Source organism: Caretta caretta, chromosome 1 (genome assembly GCF_965140235.1).
Source record: "Caretta caretta isolate rCarCar2 chromosome 1, rCarCar1.hap1, whole genome shotgun sequence".
Classification (NCBI taxonomy): Eukaryota; Metazoa; Chordata; order Testudines; family Cheloniidae; genus Caretta; species Caretta caretta.
The window spans coordinates 323,328,143-323,348,947 of NC_134206.1; positions in this window are offsets into that span (position 1 = coordinate 323,328,143).

Genomic DNA, 20,805 nt, shown 5'->3' on the forward strand with positions numbered 1-20,805 from the left:
CGCAAAGCTGCGTGCCAACAAATGGAAGTGGAGTTGGGGCCTCTTCGATAACTTGGCTGTAACTGTTCTGTTAGTTTACTTTTCCCCAGGCAAAGATTTTTCGGTCTCAATGGATGAAACTGATCCTCTGGCTGAGGGTTATCACAAGATGGTGTGCGCTATGACAACTCCAGCGTGAGACTGTATAAGGGGGACCCATAGGCAGAGTGGCTGGGCTGTAGTCCTGCACTTCCCCAGTGCATTGAAAAGGGAATTCCTTGCCAGTTCTGCATAGGCCCATGCACAAGAGGGGTTGGGCTGGGCTGAGGGGATAAAGAATCTGCAACTGTGCAGATCCTGTGGTCCAAACTCCCTTCACAGAGTAGTTGTTCCAACCTGTAGCAGTCAAAGAGTGGTTGAGTTGCAGCCCTGCCATTTGCCCATGAGTTTGGGGGCAACTCCCTTACACCCTGCCCCTGTTCAATTTGCTGCAGACAGCCTGATGCTCAAAGATTAACCAGTCACTGGACCTTTGTGCAATCATTGGTGAATGGCACCTGCTCCAGGTAAACACCAGTAACTTCTCTAGGACTAGATTGTGCTAGCCTGTGCATAGGCACTCTAGGAGGGATTGGGAGCTGGTAAGGAGGCAAGGAAGCTCCCCCATCCCCCACGCTGTAGCTGCACAGGGATCAGGCACCACAGCAGTCCTTGCACTTCAAGTACAAGGTCTGTGTGATGCTAGTCCGGCTGGGGCTCACTTCTCCAAAGGGCCTACGTGAGGCTGGTGAGAATGCAGAGCCATGGTTCCAGGCCCCTTCCTTACTGGATCTAGTTGGGTGCCGAGGGAGGGGATGCTGCATCCTTCTAAAAGGCTGGACTCTCCTTGGAGCTCTAGGCCTTCCTCAGAAAGGATGCCTGCCAGAGCTCCCAACAGGTGGTCAACACCTCCATATCCCCTCAGTGCCAGGAAGTGCTGTAAGGAGCAACAGAGTGGTTGAACATTTAATCTAGCCTAACATCATAATTGAGGCAAAGAGTCCTGTGGCACTACAGATCCAGACTAACATGGCTACCCCTCTGACAACATATTGCTGAAACACCAGAGCTGGTCTAGACCAGATGGTGGTGACTATCTGCCTTCCAGCCTCCACTAGGGGCCCCTCCATATTTAGTCTCCGAGTAGGTCTATGCTGCAAAGAAGAAGTGTGTTCTTAACTTGGGTTAGCTAACCCATGTCAAGTAACCTGGGTTAAATAGCAGTAAAGACATGGCAACTTGGCTTTTATCTTGGATTAGCAGGTTGAGTTCAAGCCCAGGGTGTAGAAATGTGAACTCACTGGTGGGGTGCCCCCTCGTGGTTGGGCATGGCATAGCAGGCCCTGCCCCTTTCTGGCACTCTCTATCCACAGCCGCTTCTGCCCTGTGGTGGTCTCCCATCCTGAAATTTAGCCCTTTGGCCCAATAACTTGAAAGTCTCTCCTCTTCCAGAGCAAAAGAAAACCCAACACAACATATAAACAGTCCAATGTCCTTATAACAAATCTTTAGCCCTGACACTGGGCCCTGCAGTCCTTACACCCTTCTCTCAGGCCAGGACTCAAGGGTGCTCCCCTGGAATCTCCCAACGAAAACCCAAACTGAAAGTATCAATGTAAACCCCCTGCTTCCCTTCTCAGGTTTGACCTTTCATTCCTTTCTGTTCCTTGGCTGAATGTCTCCCAGGGTCCTGCTGTGTTAATTTAGAGGAACATATGGGACCAAAGAGTTAAGGGTGTCAACGTGAACCTGAAATTGTTTAGTACTAAAGAGTTTTTAAACAAGGTTTGGGGTTTGGTGTACAGAGACCTCAATCTACATAGTACTGTGCCAAATACACCATTAAAAATCTTTTAACTTTTTATCAAAGATATAGAAAAGAAGGAAAAGCAGTTAAAGCAATTACAATGTAAAGTATTAAGGCTTTCATTTTAACAATGTCCCTTGTTCCATTTCCCAGTAGCCAGAGAGCATTTTTAGAAATAAACCCCCCCTGGTTGGGTGTCACTTAGTTGGAATTAAAGATGGTACTAACTGGCCTTTGGTGAAAAGAGAAGTTAGTTGGGATGGGATGGAGCTGTTGTTGGTGCCGCTGTTAAAGTCCAGTCCCGTTTCCTAGAAAACAAAACAAGCCAAAAGTACACAAAAGTGGAAAGGAAAAGAACATTAAAAATAGAAAGATCCCCAGCTCCTGTCTCTGGTGTTGACTCTCACTTGCAGCCTCTCTGCTGGAAAAACTACAGGCACGGTACACAGACTTATCAGCCACTTCAAGATCTGGCCAATTTGTACCGGTGTTGGGGCTGTTTAGGGCATTGCATTTAGCATTCTGGTCGCAGGCTGACCGCAGTGTTGCAAAATGTACAGTCTTTGCCAGCTAAGACAGACTCTTATTAGAGAGAAGGGAAAAGAAGAGGGATAGGAAAAAGAAGAAATAGGGTATTTGTGGGACAAAACGTTATATCCCCGGTCAGGATTTAGTTGTAGCTGGTGGAGGTGTCATCTGGCTCCCTCAGTCTGGTTGTGACATCTCCAGGATTAGGATGAAGAAGGTCCAAGGTCGCAAGAGACAGTGCAGGTAGCAGCTGTGATGGGAACGCTTGCTCCTTCACCTTCACTCTCTTTCACACAGCTCCATTTGTTCATATTTCACTCACACACACACACACGCGCGGCACACACTTTTTTTGAGAACCCCAGAAGGGAGATATGGGTGGAATAGCCCACTCCTTCATTATTGTGTTCACTAATTTGACAATAGGGAAGCCACGTAATTTGGCACAAAGCTCATTTGAGATAAGTCTTTAAAGTCTCTTTATGCAGCTGCAAAGGAGAAAAGGCCAAACAGATAAATCTCCAAGCAGATAACTAGACTGAACATGCGCTTGGATGTGTTCTGCTATCTGTGGGAAACTGGGTATTTTGCTTTAACCTGCTCTTCCTCTGAACGAGCACGTGCCACCCCCTTGGCTTTTGATATTCCCTAAAGCACTTTGGCAGATAAGGCTGCCTAACATTAGGACTGGCTGCAAAATGGGGAAATGTTGGCAGTTGGTCTATACTAGCTGGCTGGCTGGCATATTGCTAGCCGTGGTGGAGCTGTGCTAGTAGCAGCAGCGGGAGAATATGACCAAAAAAAAATCGGAAATGTAGCCTGCATTTGAAAAGTAGCCATTTATAGGAAATTGCACCTACAAAATCTGTGCCCTGGAATACCAGCAGATTTTGTGGTCCTATAGAGCCCTCTGCTGAAAGTAAATTATCTTAAAATACTGTATATTCCAATGCGGGGTTTCGTTTCTGAAAGTGGGCTGGAAAAGCCAAGCCAATTAATTGTTAAGAAATGACCAAGAAAAGAGCTGTCAATTCATAAGCTTCAGAAAAAAATGCACTTTTATTACAAACTGATACTTTCTGGTTTTTAATTTTCCTTGCAGTGACAACTGAGTGCAAATAATTCTGGAAAGCTCATATAAAACTATGTTGATCTATAGTTGTTTCCTTTCCAATTACTTACTTTTTTTAGATGAATGAGTTGGACAAGGTTTCTGATTTCTGGCTTCATTAGAGATGTTTAAAAATGTCATACAGACATGAGAAAAAAATAGTTTTTTGCCACTAGATGAAAACAATTTTGCAGCTCTTTTGTGTCTGGAATCCATGGGCTCTTTATATGGCTCCTGTAGATTTAGTCTGGCTTGGTGACTGGTAATGGGCTGTAATGTCTTCTCTCTCACCAGGTCATATGTAGTGCTGGTGGTTTGTTAATGAAGGCCATTTTCATCAGACTGCTATATGATGACTTATGTGAAATGAGCCTGTGAGCTCAGTCTAATTTGTATTTGCCAAGTGTCCACCCACTAGCGCCTCCCCATCACTCATACTAATTAGCGCTTTTGTTGGCAGTTGCAATAGAGAGGACAAGAAATGAACAGAGTCTGAAGCGGGGCTACCATTTCATCCTTGATGGTGGTTCCCCCTGAGGCACATTGGCAGAATGTAGGTAAATAGTGGTGATAAGTTTCTAGTTCCCTCGCTCCAGCACCTTTCAGGAAACCCACTGTAAAAATCACTCCCTCGCTTTTGCATCATTTGAAGTCACTTTGGCAAACTTGTCTGAAATCTGCCACTTTAAGTACAGGAATTCCAGAAAGTCCAACTCCTGCTTTCTTCTCTCTGTAAATTTCTGGCTATGCCCTGCCCTATGTGCTCATTCATGCCGCAGATCATTTCTGAGTGCTACTGTTCTACTCAGCCTTTCTGAGAGCTTATCCAGCCTACATCTGGCCCCCTTCTTTTCTGTCTGGCTTTTCTGTGCAGGTTTCTCTTCTTGCTTTACTTCATGCTATCCTTACCTTTTATTTCTTCCCTTGCCCTCTTCCAGTAGTCCCTGGGTCCTATAGTCCTGTCCTCACCACCCTTACTCTGTACTCCTTTATGCTTTTTTGTCCCTTCTTTGATATTCCTGTGGCACAGTTCTCTGCCACTCACTCTAGCAGACAGTCTTTCTAGTCCTTCTCTATGCTCCCTCTGTTCTGTATAGTTTCTTCTCAACTTTCTGAAGATAAAGATATTCCAAGTGCTGATGGACCTGAATTTGGTACAAGGGGTATACTCTTATAATCCAGTGAAGGGGTATTATAATTGTTTGGCCTCTGGAAGTGTCCATGTGACAACGGTATCTTTTTTTTATAATGGTACGTTGTCTGATCCAAACAATAATTAAAATAGTCAACATAACACAAATGTCACAGAGACCAAGCTTTTATCTGTAACTATGACATGTATAGCTATGTATATAAATCAGTACAATTTACCTGTTGAAACCCCTTTGTCAGGTAGAAATATTGAGGGTACAGCATCTGAGTTAACATAGTAATATGAAAACAATATTGGGTGTAAGGAATTCAATAGACAAGGTGGTAGATGCTACCTTTGAGAATATTTAAATACCTGAATATTGAACTGTCCCTAGGTGGTCTAAGATTACAGAACATTACTGTAGCCTTAGTGGAATGTTATACTATATTATGCTGTTCAGCCACAAGGTGGCGCTGTGTGTAAAATACCTTACTTAAGGTAATTTGGAGCCAGACTGGCGGAACATTAAAGGACTTTATCATGAGCACATCTTGTCTCTTCAGAGTGTAAGTTCTTTAGAGCAGGAGCTCTTACTATGTGTCTTTACAGAACCCAGCTCTGTAGCCAGTCCATAGCTGGTACAGAAGCACAGGGCAATTGCCTTTTTAGTAAAGCATTGGCATATTCATACTTGCATTGCATCTACCTAATGCGCACTAAGAGAGGGTTAACAGAAACTTCTGGTTCTTATACTGTGAACAATAATATTTTCTTACTTGTTTCTAGATCTAAGAAAGTCTCCAAGGAAACAGAAGTATCACAGGGTACTGCTAAGATGCTTGTTCCCACTCTACTTAACCTTCCCACAGCCAGTCTTTATTGAAAGCCTTTACAAACCACAGTTTCTTTATGATGTCTAAGTGTATGGATAATATGAATGTCAATATTCATGCTCTATATCTTGTTTCCTGTATAGCAAAGCAATGATATATACATAAAAACAATTTTGCAGAAAATAGCATAGAGTGATTACAATGCAAATATTCCTAATATTTATTGCCATGAGGTGGCTTGCTTACAATGGGATCCCAAATCTACACAATACTTGACTGAAGAGCATCCCAATGGTTGTAATGGGATTTTGTCAGCGATCATAAGCTATCAATAGGAAAATGGCTGTTTATACTGCCAGAAGGACTTTGTGAGCGTGGACATTATTACATTTGGATCTATAGTGGGAATGCTGAGGGTGGCTGTCAAAAAGGTAGGGAGGAGTACTTTTCCTTCTGCCCTGGAGGGAGCACTAGAATAAAGATATGCAACAGAAAAAAGCTGCCAGTCAAAGGCAAGGCTTCTCTGAGTTTACTCAGATTTGCCTTGAAGGTTTGGCCAGTAGCATGCTGATTATAAAATCCAAACTGACTGTGCTTTGAAGCCTTTGGCATATGACCACTCTACTTTAATAATCTTACATAAAAGTTTGAAATCCAAGCAAATCTTAACACAGCCTCTTCAGTCCACTTAAATGTTGGTGGTACTGAAACCAACCTGGTTTTCTCTTCTTTTACAGATACCATGGACAAAAACAATTGAGTGTTAAGGGCCACATACTCAGCAGATGTAAATCAGCATATCTCTGTAGATTTAATCAAGCGACACTCATTTACACCAGCTAAGAATTTGTCCCAATCTGTTTTGGCCAATATACATCCTACCCAAGTGCTTTTTCAAACTTCTTTTCACCAGATTTGTTTTGTGTAACAGTCATTTGTAGCTATTATATTACACATAGAATAGTTTTCTGTTAATTTTACCTGAGAACTAATTTTTCACTTCTCTCTTGATGTTCTGTGACCCCCCAGTTATTAAATCTGATGGAAGTGTTACTTTAATCTCCAGGCACTGTCTTGGGCTAGGCATAGCTCCATTTTCTAGGGAATACACAATCTCATCTCAACAGAGGAAAGGACAAGAAAATGTATTGACATTATGTTAAAACAGCATATCTGTTTAAAGGGTCCCGGTTGCTCAGAAGAGAGTGTGAAGGATACTATTTAATTACCTATCTAGGATTGACAAAGATAAACTCCCTGACATTATTCTATGTATTTGCTTGTAACTCAATTAAGTGTGTGTACTTAATAGTATCACCAATAGGAAGAAATAAAGGATGAAGTCTTTAAATGCTGAGGGAAAAAAGATGCATGAAAGATGCACGTGTGAAAGAGCTAGGAAGCATGGAATTATGGCATTGGTACTTAACCAAGATCAAAAGATGAGGGGCATGTATTTCTGAACTCCTAACGCTAGGGTTCAGTTGAGGAGCGAGGTAAGGCAGAGTGGCCTCTGAACTACACTTCCCCTGGTGGATGAGGCCAAGCCAGCACCACCTCACCCCACACATACACACTGGAAGCAGAGGTATGGGACAGGAAGTATAAGACACGGGCCCTTCAGCTCAGTTGGGAGTGAACCGGTGAAGGAAGCAGATGGCTTTAGCCAGCTGCAAGACTCCAGCCTTGCTACTGAGTTCTGTAGTACCCTGTCCCACTAGAAGGCTCAGGCTATACATTGAGTGGTGCTCAGCCCCACCCAGAGAGCCAAAGCCCTAGCCTAATAATTGACTATCTGCTGTGTGATGTAGTGAGGCAGAGTGGCCTCCCTCTGAGCTTGACGGGGAGGGATGACTGCAGGCCACGACAAGGAGTTAACGGGTCTGAGACAGAAAAAGTACAGACTTGCCAGCTCGGAGGGATGTGAACTGCGACAGCTTTAGTTGTTTTATCAGCAGTGAGGTACAAATGATTTTCTAAGGAGTTTTATTCTGCTGCATTGATTCTTTCTAGTTGAAATGACAATATTTGCCAGCTTCCACATATTGCACTCTCCCGAGTAACACGTGTGGAAGCAGAGAGCCAGCCCACTTCACTGGCTGCTTTCTGTGTAGTAATTTTACTATTTAAAAAAAATATACAGAAACGGTGAAAAGTGTGGTCATCTTTGAAATTGATCCGATTATCTCCCTACAACTTGTTCTCAATGTTATTTTGGTTGGATACTGTTATGATATCCCCATGGTGCTATGCGGTGTACAAACACAGGACAAAGGAACTCCCTGCTCCAAATCCAGGCCCACACCACTGCTATGGAGGATGTATTGGAGGAATGGCTGCAATGCAGCTGGGAGCGAGCTTCCCAGCCCAGGTAAAGAGCCAGGCACTAGCCAGGCTCCAGCTAGTGTGCTAAAAATAGCCCTGTGGATGTTGTAGTCGAGGCGGCAGATCAGGCTCTCAGGCCTACCTGGGTTTGAGATCAGGTGGCTAGCCTGAGTCTCTGCCAAAGCTGCTATATTTAGCATGCTAGCTTGAGCCCGCTAGTTGTTTTATCAGCGAGTGTGAGTGTGTCTATGCAGGCATTATGCTCACTCCCAGATGCAGTGTAGACATATCCTGTGGTGCTGCTGCATGAGGGTGGGAGAGTGAGGGAGGATTCAGGAAAGGGGTAAGAGGATTCTGGGAGTCTGCCTGTTGAACTCAACTTGAGACGTCTCCTGCACTGCTGAACTGGGAATGGGGGTGAGGTGAAGTATGGGTAGGACCACTGGACCCATGACTGTGCAGATCTACCAGACATTTCCCATCTTGGTTGGATGCAGCAAGCAGTGTGGAAGCCAGTGAAGCCCTAAGAGTTCAGTTGTAGACAGTTCTCTTTCTGCTCTGTGGAGCCTTGGGGCGAGGATTTCTTCTCTCCAGCTCCAGGATTGTTCCCTTGCCTCACTCCTCTATACCTGGCCTTGGCACAGGGCAGGATTTGCCAATAAAGGAGTACATCTGCAATGAAGTAATAGCCTGTTTATTGGTCTTAGGTTGAGAGGTGAGACTATGGGCCCACTATTTCAGGGGAGATCTGATGGTATGGAACCGTAGAACTAGAAGAGACCTCAAGAGGTCATTTAGTCCAGTCCCCTGCACTCATGGCAGGACTAAGTGTTATGTAGACTTGTGGTCCCTAACCTTTCTGTGGCCAAGAGCACATTCATGCCTTCAGAAGAGCGTGGCAGGCAGCGATGCCTTGGCACCATTTCAGCCGCAGCTTCTCTGGTGGATATGCTCCTCTCCTCTCCATTCCTTGGTGCCGGCCCTGATGGTGGGCGCACATAAATGCCCCGGCGGATGCCATGGCGCCTGCGGGCACCACATTGGGGACCACTGATCTAGACCATCCCTGACAGGTGTTTGTCTAACCTGCTCTTAAAAATCTCCAATGATGGAGATTCCACAACCTCCCTGGACAATTTATTCTAGTGGTTAACCACCCTGACAGTTAGGAAGTTTTTTCTAATGTCCAACCTAAACCGCCTTAGCTGCAAATTAAACCCATAGTTTCTTGTCCTATCCTCAGAGGTTAAGGAGAACAATTTTTCTCCCTCCTCCTTGTAACAACCTTTTATGTACTTGAAAACTGTTATGTCCCCTCTCAGTCTTGTCTTCGCCAGACTAAACAAACCCAATGTTTTCAATCTTCCCTCATAGGTCACGTTTTCTAGACCTTTCATCATTTTTGTTGTTCTTCTCTGGACTTTGTCCAATTTGTCCACATCTTTCCTGAAACGTGACACCCAGAACTGGACACGGTGCTCCAGCTGAGGCCTAATCAGCATGGAGTAGACGTGGACACCAAGGTGGAAAAAAACAAACCATGAGGGGAAAGGGTTTGTGACAATTCATAAACTTTGAAAATACAACCTGTGTGGATGATTCAAGGAGTCCTCCAAATGCCTGTAACAAACACCGAGGTATTAAATTCCATCCCATCAGCAGCATGCTTTCAGTGCTTCGAAAATTCTTTCTTCATTTGCCATTTGTTTTCTGGCCTCCAAAAGTTGCTGTGTTTTTAAATTACATGGCTATTGCTTATCCAGTATAAGCCAATCTGCTTGTTTACTTAGGAAAAGAGACTTCAAGTCCAACCTGCTATTGATACATATTCTTATTTACGTAAGAAGAAATATTATATTGGAATTGCAATCAATTTCCCTGTGAACTCTTGAACTACTTTGCCATGTGAAACTTGCCCTTCAGGAGACAGTTGTTCCTGTCAGTGTTTGACAAGAAACTCTGCTACCACTGGTCTCAGTCCAGCAGAATCAGGACAATGGAGAGAGAGCAGGAACAATAAGAAAATGCGAACAAGGTATAATCGGCATTGCCACCAGCTTGTGATACTGGAGAAGGCTGTTCAATATCAGCTGATGTTGCATAATTACACAGAGGTCTGTTATTTTAAGGACCTGACTCATTAGAGTAAAATGTTAGAGGACTGCTCACTGTTTCTGTCTGGTTTTATCCCTTCTATAGTAGTGAGCATCCTTGATTATCATCAGCACAAGTACGAGGTAGAGAGGTAGCAGCGAGCAACCAAGGGACATAATTTATATATTAGAGAACTGGGGAGTATGCCCGCAGGAGATGGTACCTTTCTCTCCAGTCCCCTATCATTACAATACCTTTCTATCTAATCTTCCTGCAGTCACACTTGACAATCTGAACGTGTTTATCAAAGCCCCAGGAGGCCTCTGTGGCAGCCGTTTATAAGTGCAAATGTTTGATTAAATTTAATTGTGTTCTTTATATTTTTATAACATTACCTCACCATTTGAAGAGGGGCCTGCTTCTTTTTATTTTGTCTGCATATCTGACAGCTGATTGTTAGTTTGTAACAGCATCCAACACAGCTGACAGCACTGTTGTTCCTAGCATAAATTTCTGCCACTTTTGTTTAAAAGTGTGATTAAAGCTGCTCTGCATTCTGCCAGCCAGCCAGACCTGCAGGAATTATGATAATAACAATGCAAACTCCTTCCTGAGGAGAACGCCACTTCTGTAACTGGTTTCAGAGTAGCAGCTGTGTTAGTCTGTTTCCGCAAAAAGAAAAAGGAGGACTTGTGGCACCCTAGAGACTAACATAATCATCAGTTATGATCATAATAATGATCATAAGCTTTCGTGAGCTACAGCTCACTTCATTGGATGCATTCCTGAAGCTATAGCTGTGTCAGACAAGTACCACCTTTTAAGATTGATTGCTGAGCTCTAAATGACATTTTTGGTTTTTTAGAGAAAGAAGCCATTTATTTTCCCCAGGTACAGAGTAAAGAACACTTGCATCCCTAGAGAACAATCTGGTTTTTCAACAGCACAGCAATTACTTACAGGTGTAACAAGCACCTGGTGTTTAAAATTCTGCATGACTTCATGAGTCCAAGAATGGCCTTTCTATTAGGGACTCCTTCCCTAGCTCTTCCACACCTCCCCAGCCCACTGGCACAATTTCAGAGTTAAAGAATTTCATGGTCCAATAGCTATCCAGTGTTCCACTACCCATTCACTGTTTATGAGAAATGAATTAACTGTACAGACCCCTAACAAGTTTATGTGCGTACTAACAACCTGAGCTCAGAATTAGTATGGAAGACGAATTTAGCCTTGGTTTTGCCTCGTTGAATGTGCTCATACATAAGGATGACCCTTCACCAGCATGGCAATTTTTATAGCTATTGTGAGCTATGTTTTCAAAATCCTGGTCTCTCTCCTTGTGGGCTTGGTCTGGTGCAACACTTATTGTGTTTGCAATTTTCTGTTGCAAGGTTGAAACTGAAGTAGGGCTAGTGGGCTTATGTAATACTGACACTGTGATAATACCAGTGGCACAACCCTAATCAGAATCAGGGATCCTTTGGACTAGGATTTGTATAAACACTTAGCAAGTCTATGCTTAGAAGACATTTGCCTCTAAGAAGACAAGTGACATACAAAGGGGTAGGGTGGGATGGTAGGGAAAGCCATAAAATCAAATGTAGATCCCATGCAGATGTATCTATCTATACATATACAAATTCATTTTCCTGATACTTATAAATATAGAGAGCAAGCACCCCCATATCATTATTAATTTTGGAGGAAGGGGAGATAAAAAGCAGGAGACCAGCAACTGCACTGAGAGGGAAATCAATGTTTTCAAACTTGGGTGCCTAAAGTTATGCACTTAAGTCCCTAGTCATCACCCAAATTAAGTGGCCTGGTATTTTTGGAAGTACAGCTCCATTGAGAGAGACATCAATGAAGTAGTAAAAAAGTTGGAGATGGGGAATATGTCCCCTAACTCCCCACCACCACACACATACACCACAAGTTCTGTATATGTAGATTAGCCAGCAGCATTTGTACCACTGTGTCTTCTAGGTGGGGTGACCAGATGTCCCAATTTTATAGGGATAGTCCTGATATGTGGGGCTTTTTCTTATGTAAGCGCCAATTACCACCACCATCACCCCCACACCCCCTGCCCCCCCGCCACACCCTGTCCCAATTGCTATCTGGTCACCCTACATCTAGGCCTTCTCTGAGCCAGCATAGATGGGAGGGTGCTAAGAATGCCAGCAGCAACTCTGCACATAGACACAACTACAGTGCAGCAAAAGTAATTTCCTTAATATTGTCATCTCTTGTGACCAAGAAAAACAAGAACTGTAGTACACACAGCACTGAAGGCACAACACCCTATCAACAATGTGCACCTTTGCTATTAGCTTGTGTTTGTTTCTTACCACATAAATCAGAAGTTGTACTGACTGCACAATCCACTGAGAGAAAATATAAAAGTTCAACTCATAAAAACAGAAAATAAAATAATAATAATAACTATATAGTTCATACTTAGTGGAAGCTTTTTGACACCCAAATGATGCTTTACTGAATAATTTGTGATAGGTAAGGGGTAAATAATGTACATGATGTATATTACAAGACAGAAGTGGAATTAAATGCATCATACCATGCTATTCACAACGCCCCAAACCCTACATTTAAATAAAGGTAGACCTGGGGAAAAATTATAAAGGAAAAAAAGGGTCATTCTTAAGCCTATGTAGCTGCATAGTCACATGTATGCACACACACACACAACTCCAACAAGCAGAGCGCTGTCTTAATTCCCAGTCTGACTTCAGAGGCAGTGGACCATGATAGAGACTAACCTTTGCCTTCCTAGCCTTGAGCACCACTCCTGTGTAACATGGATATGTCATCAGAAGCCATGAAGTCTCAATCAGGTGAAGAGCTGGGAGGGGACAGTTGCTGCAGTACTGTTGCCAACTCTCGCCATAGGTGGTATTTTATTTATGTGATTAGGTGAGAATCTCAGCTTTCACTTTAGACAAGTGTAAGTTATTTTTAGTCCTCATGGCTGTGGAGCAAAGCTTGAAAATGTGACCTGAGTGACCCTCAAAGGTCCCAAAACCAGACATCAAATAAAAAGCAGCCCAAATTTATTATTGTTATTTTAAAATCTCGTAAGTTTTAATCTTATGATTTTTGGGTCCTGAGTCATGATTTTTGAACATATTATTATTGTTTGTATTCTAGTAGTGCTTAGGGGCCCCAAGAGAGATCAGGGTCTCACTGTACACACATATAGTGTTAATACACACTGAGATTTAATGGAAATCATCAAGAGAGATTGCTAGAAAACTTTCATGGAAATACTTGCCAAATCCGCTGCCTAAGGTTCCAAGGCAGAGCTGCTTTGTTCCTTCCCCCATTGCAGGAAACTTTCCTCCACCAATCGGCAATCACTTGTGCTTGGACCAAAGCAACACACAGGTGAACAGCATAAGTACCCAGTCTGAAGTGACACACATGCAGGAGATGCACATTTGCATCCTTGCTTACCCTCAGGAGTGAGATATTGGTTTTGATGGCGCCCCCCCCCCCCCCGGCCTGTGAAAATGGTGGCAGAATTTACAATATTGTCCCTAGTCACTTGCAGTGATCCCCTTAAAAAACATCAAGACCCTTTGCCCCCTATTGAATCCGCCTCCTCCCCCGGGCTGAATTTACCATGTTTAGGGCACTTGCTGAGCTGTGTGCTTGCCAAGGAACAATGATAAAGAGGTGTATTTTACTATTATAATTCGATGCTGTGAGTGCACTAACAATCATGCTTCTGCTTATTGTTTCTTGTACTTCTGCAGATGTGGCCTTCTGGGGAACCCCCTACACACTGGCGGACTGCCTCTGCCAGCTAAGGAAGCGACTGAGGAGGAGCAAGGAGGACATGTTTCAGAAGGTGCAGATCAGAATTCAAAGACCCATGTTTGGGGCTTATGTTGTGCTTAGAGTGCATGGGACTTCTTTATTAAAGCCCAAATTTCCTTGTGAAATTAAGGCCAATTCTTTCAAACTTGATTTCAGTGGCAGCTGTGAAATCCATAGCTGGAAAACGAGGCCACTCAGTGTAATTGTCTAATGTGGATTTAGATACCTAACATTAGCTACCCAAGACTGATAAAAGAAATTGGCCTATGTGACTTGGTCAAGGACCGAAAGGAATTCTTTGCCAAGGCCAGGTATGAGGTTTCCTGCCTTCTAGCCCTGTTCTTTCCTCATTTCTCCCAGAAATTATCTCCCATGGCTACACAATGTAAGTGGAAGCCCAGCTGTTGTGAAACAAAAATAACCAGCACCCTTCAATAACAGGTCTTACCTTTATTTTCTATATCCAAGTCAGTGCAGACCAGAGTTTTAATTAAAAGGCCAACAGGGGGAAATACCTGCTGGGAAATTTCAGTTCTTAAACTTTCATTCAACACAGCAACATAAATTTAACTGCCAATTAGCCTTGGTGCTATAGTCTCTCTGAATAAGCTTTCACACAGCTGCTCCACTTTTTAGACAGTTTAATCAGTTCATTCCATCTTGCCACTGAATGCCAAGAGCTTTGGTGCGGTCAGTCAAAATCCTACATTAGCTTGTTACCATGTACGCTTGCAGAAGAAAAAAAATCCAGAGGGATTGAGTGGCTACTGTCCCCAAGCTGCCTTTCTTCATCTTCACAATTGCACAAGTGCTTGCTGTCTTTTTTTTTTTTTTTTAAGCGCTTCAATTACTTTTCAGAAACACTTTTTTAGAAAAAAGATGGGTTTTCTTTGCAAGAAATGTTAAGTCCAAGCTTATTAGATTGTGAGATTTTTACACACATTGTGCTTTTGTTCTGGAAATGGCTATTTTGCCAGATTTATTGCTTTATCCTCATAAAAAAAGAAAGCTAGACCAAACAGATCACTTGGGGTGATGAACCAGTGTAAGTTATTAAACTTCATGCAGCGTTTGTTAAAGATGAATGAACATAATATCCTAAAATTAAAGCACCAAGGCAGTTAGATGTCTAACTAAATCTATGTTTGTGCACCCAAAATGTGTGGGTGCAACATTTAAAAAATACCCTTTACAAATAAGAATACTACCCCATTCCAAATGTTTAACCCCAGACAGCTTCAACTCAAAACAGTATGAACACAGAGGTTCCTTAAGAGGAGCGTGTCTTCTTACAAACATCAGGTACCTTGCGTGTCTTTGGCAAGTTTTAAAACATATTCATATTGAAACATATTGAATTTTTTCTCTCTCTGCTGCAGTCTATGATCTCTTGGGTGGAATCCTGTGAAATGATAATAAAGACTTTAAATATTGTAACAAACCCCACAGCCACTTACAACTCAGACCTCCCAGTTTCCAGGCCCATATTCTATGCACTGACCCCCCTGTCCCCTCTTCAGTCTGCAGCAGTATCATTCAGCTCTCATTAACTTTCAGCTCTTGCCCTACTGCCTTTATGCATGTGCTAAAATAACTATTTTAAACTGTTCCTGAGGCTCACATCTGAGTGTACTGTGAATCCCACTCCTACTGACCACGGCAAGGGATAACTGCTGAGGGAACCACCATTTTACCAGAGGAGTGACTAGACACTGCTACATTTTTGCCAGTTGCATTGTAAAACCAAAGCCTGTCACCCCAGCTCTTCAGCCATTCTAAAATTTTCCCCATATAATTATTTTTTAAATCATGTCCTTAAATAGTATCTACCATGTTATGCTGTGATGGCTTCACTTTACTCTGTAACTGGGAAGGCAAGAAATGTCCACAACCTGGCACTGGTATCCAGTAGCTGGCGATTGGTGAAAAGTGCTAATGACTGTGTCTTTCCTCTTGCGCTCTCTAAAGACTTTCCAAGCCCTAGCAAAAATGCTGAAGTTGTTTCAGAGCCCAAAACTCCTGTGTGCAGGCACTGGGCCAGCTAGAGTGTATTTAAAGAAGCTAGTGTTTCTCTTCACTTTCTTTTTGCTAGTTGCATTGTATTTGCTACTTTACCCTTCTTTATTCATTTTTATGCTTCTTTAATATTTTTTATCTGGGTTCTTTTCCATCATGTTCCTGCCTTGATCTCTGTGCCAATCATGTCCTCAAACATCATACCATGAATCTCCTTGCTTATCCCCATAAGCCTCTTTTATCCCTACTTTATTTATTACCGTCTCACGCAACCGTTGAGCATACATCAGTATTTCCACAAACCCTTTCCTCTGCCTCTCCAGCAACACTAAACATCAGGTTAGGATAGAAAGTGAATGCTAATAGCCAACTGAACACACAGGGAAAATGTAGGCAGGTCAGAACATTATTATCTGACCTGAAATCTTGTGAGGTCACCCGCCCAACATCCTTACTCTTAAAAATGGATTCCCTGCGACCTCAAAAGTATAGGCGTGTGTGTTGGTGGAGGAGGGGTTGCTCTTTTTCTGATCAGCAGGAAGAGGTGGGTTGTGGCTCCTTTAAGGGTTCCCCACTGCCCTTGGGTGGGCAGAGGGAGGGTGATTGGGTGAAGGGGAGAGGCATCAACTGAGCTGGTGGGCTGGCTGAAGGTGCTCAGGTAAGCTAATGGCCCCGGGCCTCTGAGGAAGGGTATATAAACCCTATCCCTCCAGAGGGAGCCCTCCCAACTGAATTAAGTTAAAGATGAGGGCTAATTAAGTCCTGTTCCTCATATCTTGTCTTTCTTCCTGCATGTCCACAACGAAAGTGACATGGAACCTTTAATGACCACAAGAGGTTCAGCACCTCACTTTGGGGTCTCATCCAATAGGATTTTTTCTTGTCATCTGAAAACAGTCACATTATTCCTGTGTCATGCAGGAAGGGGCCTTTGTAAATGATTGCTGTCTTGCCTTATTGCATGTTTGACATTAAACTTCTTTCTTGAGAGTGAACCTGTTGGGGCCCATCCCCTTCCTGGCTTTTAATCCTGATTCCACATCTTCCCTTTGACAGTTATGGTGCTTGGTAATTATTAATTGTTCATTAATATATTACAGTAGCCTCAAAGGCACCAACTAGGAGCAGGCTCCCATTGTACAAAACCTTAGGGAGACTTGGCCCATACTCTGAAGAACTCACAGTCTAAGAAGACAAGGAACGGATGAAGGGTGGAGTATCCAAATATGAATTCTCTCTCTCTAATCCTTTTTAAGAAATACACATTTTGTTGCCTCTCAACTGATCCACTATCATTTGGCCAATTTCTTGTTATTAAATAATAAGTGTCCACAAGAGATATTTGATATCATCTTGTCAATGCAGGACTATACTAAACTGTACTGTAATGTAATATCAAAGCAGAGCTTTACATCAGCCTTTATATGAACTTATAAATCCTCTGTTCACCTCGTTAAATATTTTTAAAGGCACTTAAAGTCACCTCATCTGTAGGGTAGATCACGTTATATGTGTACTGTACATCAGGACAAAAGGGTAATGACAGTTATCAGCTTGACGTTTATTCTGTAATATTTCAGATAAACTTCAAGTCTAGCCACAGCAAACTTTCAATATCTGCTGCCACCTAATGAGCAGCCGTTGCTGACAGCTCATTAACAGCCAATTAGGAATGATGGAAAAAACTACTGACAAGAACAAGCCCAGTGCAACAGGATGGATGGAGGGCCTAATTCGACCCTATCAGGATCAGGTGCAATGCCCATTGACCTCAAGAGGAGCTGTGACTGCTTCCACCCCGCTCAACTTTTGTGTGAGATCTCTGCTCATGAATTATTCTAAAAATTCATCCATGTTTCAAAAGGACAGGTCATAAGACAGAGTGATGATTGTGTTAAAGGTGAAAAACAAAACAAAAACCAAATTCCTTTTTACTGCAACAATATGTGCTGAATGCCGTTGTGCTCAGAACAGGGGCTCAGCACACACACTACTAACTATCTTTCTTTTTCTTCTCACTATTTATTTGTTTAGAAAGTTTTAACAAGTTTACAAATCATTACCGTGTAAATTTCAGAAACAAAACAATACTCATTACAACAGTTTATAATCTTTTTATTGAGAGAAACATTGTGCGGTAACATAATCATTCTATTAGCTCTGTGTCACCATATTACAGAGTGAGCCTCTTTTGCACCATTTAAGAAGTGTTGGTTCCTGTGATTCCATTACAGAGTGAAACTACTGACTCTAACCAGCTTTGTCAAGCAAGGTGTGTCTAGCAAACATCACTGTTCCAACAAATATTCCTTTTGAGTGACATGAAGTCGTTCCAGCCAGCTTTCCACCATGAGAGTGCCCCAGCATGCAGCATTCCGTCACACCTCCGGTTCCAGAAAACTTGGCGCGACTGTCAAGCTGATCAGCAGTAACAGTATTGACTCTTATATTGTCATCATGAGGGTTCAGCATCCCATGAAGCTGTGTGGGCAGCTCTCCCCTGTCAGAGCTCTTGTATGGGACTGTCTGCAGAGTCTGAAAGACTGCATTGCATAGAACTGCACTGGTTTTGTGCTTGGTTCACATATGGAGGGCTTTCTTCATAACCAATCATAACATGGTTTGAAATGAAAGCTTTAGTGCCTGAAGCACAGTTCTGTGGTAAAGGGGGATGTCAGGGGTCCCTCCCCACTCTGAACTCTGGGGTACAGACGTGGGAACCCTCATGAAAGACCCCCTAAGCTTATTTCTACCAGCTTAGGTTAAAAACTCCCCAAGGCACAAATTCTCCCTTGTACCTTGGATTAGGTAACGCTGCCACCACCAAGTGATTTATACAAACTCAGGGAAAGGACCACTTGGAGTTCCTACTCCCCTCAAGCCCCCGCACCGCCTTTCTTGGGGAGGCTTGAGAACAAACAAGATGAGCACAGACCAACCTTGGGTTTTTTCACGACACTAAAAAAACCCCCAATCAGATTCTAAAAGAAACAGAACTTTATTATAAAGAAAAAAGGTAAAAGTAGCACCTCTGTAAAATTAGAATGGAAGATAATCTTACAGGGCAATCAGATTAAAAAAACACAGAGGATTTCCCTCTGGGCCAAACTTTAAAGTTACAAAAAGAAAACCAGGAATACACCTTCCTCTCAGCACAGAGAAAATCACAAGCCAAAACAAAAATAAGCTTAACGCATTCCCTTGCTAGTACTTACTAATTCTAATGGAGTTGGATTGCTTGCTTCCTTGATCTGTGTCCCCAAGCACACAGAACAGACAGACCAAAACCTTTCCACCCCCACCCCAGATTTGAAAATATCTTGTCCCCTTATTGGTCCTTTTAGTCAGACGCCAGCCAGGTTACCTGAGCTTCTTAACCCTTTACAGGTAAAAGGATATTGTGCCTCTGGCCAGGAGGGATTTTATAGTACTGTATACAGGAAGGTTGTTACCCTTCCCTTTATGACAGATCTGCAGTAAATTCTGGGGCTGTGTATTACATTCTAAGAGAAATGAAATGAAACATATGACATCATATTGTATACTTCTTATCTGGGCCAAAGAACACATCCTCTTACCACTAACATATCTATTGCTGACAGTAAATGTTTTTAAAAGCACACTTATTAAAACTGTTTTGCAACTCACTAAACTTCTTAGCTATTCACCCATTAGCTTGTGAGGTAGTAAATAATTAGACTAACTATTAACATTTTGTTATTATCTTACCTTTTGAGTTTATAGACTGGCTTTGACTTTTGTCAGCTAGATAACGTCCGAGTAACTTATTTAGCTAAGTTCTGGCAGCAATGACAACTGGCAACTCTAATTACACTTGACAGCATATGGAATACAGGACATTTTTTCTTTCTACCAGATGCTTCCACTGCTTCGGGCTCTCTTGTCTGTTAATTTCTACCCCTGGTAGAGCTTATTAAGATATGCACCTGTCAGTTGGGACAGCACAAATATGCAGCAAGACATGTAAGTGTAACAATGTGCAGCAGAAGTGCCACAATAAGCAGCCACTGCCTGTCACTGCAGCCTATCTTCAAAAGTGAAAAATTACATTAAGTAGATACTTGTCACTAAGACAACATGACGGGTTCTGCAGCTGTGGTCGTTGAGGGTCACATTTGAAAAAGTATCAGGATGCATCACTGTCCAACTGTTTTAGTGTTGATATGCTCCTTTAATCTTCACATCGTCACTTACGTTTCTTAACCACCCGGGTGGTTTCATGGACTCATGCTTGATTAAGTAGCTGAAGCAGACAAGATGATCTAATGACTGCTGTGATATGATCCTTCAAGGTACACTGGTTCAACTTCTTCTGTTTTCAATAAATCACAACATAACAATCTGTCAAAATGCAAGTACACATTTTTATGTTTGTTTGATTTAAGGCTTTTTTAAAGTTTGCATTAATTTACCTTCAATGTTTCAAAGGAATGACCTAATTTTTTCCTCTCAGTCATGTGCAAGGAAGGTAGAGGTATTCTATTGGCTTCGTCACATTCAGTACCGTGGAAAGAAAGTTTTGTGGTGTTACCGGAAGTGTCTTCCTGGTGCAGAAAATAGTATCTTGAGGATAAGGAATAGCTAAATATTGATATGGAGTTTCTACTGAAAAGAACTAGAAAGTTACGAAGACACAATATTCTGAAGCTTGAAACAATATCTCCCAAATATCTCCTTCTTATGCCTAGCACCCGCTCTGCTCTGAAGAATTGGAATGGTCACTTTTTGAACTAATCAAAAACCAAGGACTCTTACCTGAGGGGAAAGAGTGAAGAGTCCTGGAGGAAAGTCAAGGAGAGGCAGCCCTGTGTTAGGTAGTCACAAACAGCAGATCTGGAGGGAAACTGAGGTCTCACGATGAGTCCTTACAAAAACACTCTGCAAGCGCCTTTCTGAGTGGGTCTGTCTGTGGTGACCTCAGGAACATTTCAGGACAGATGATTACCTGAACCTGATCACCTCAGATGCACCTGGGTCCTTGCCAGAGACAAGATCCTGAAGCAATCAAGGACTGACCTTTAGCAGGGCAGAAGGGCTGCCGGGTCTTCAGTCTACATACTTCTTATGTGCCCCA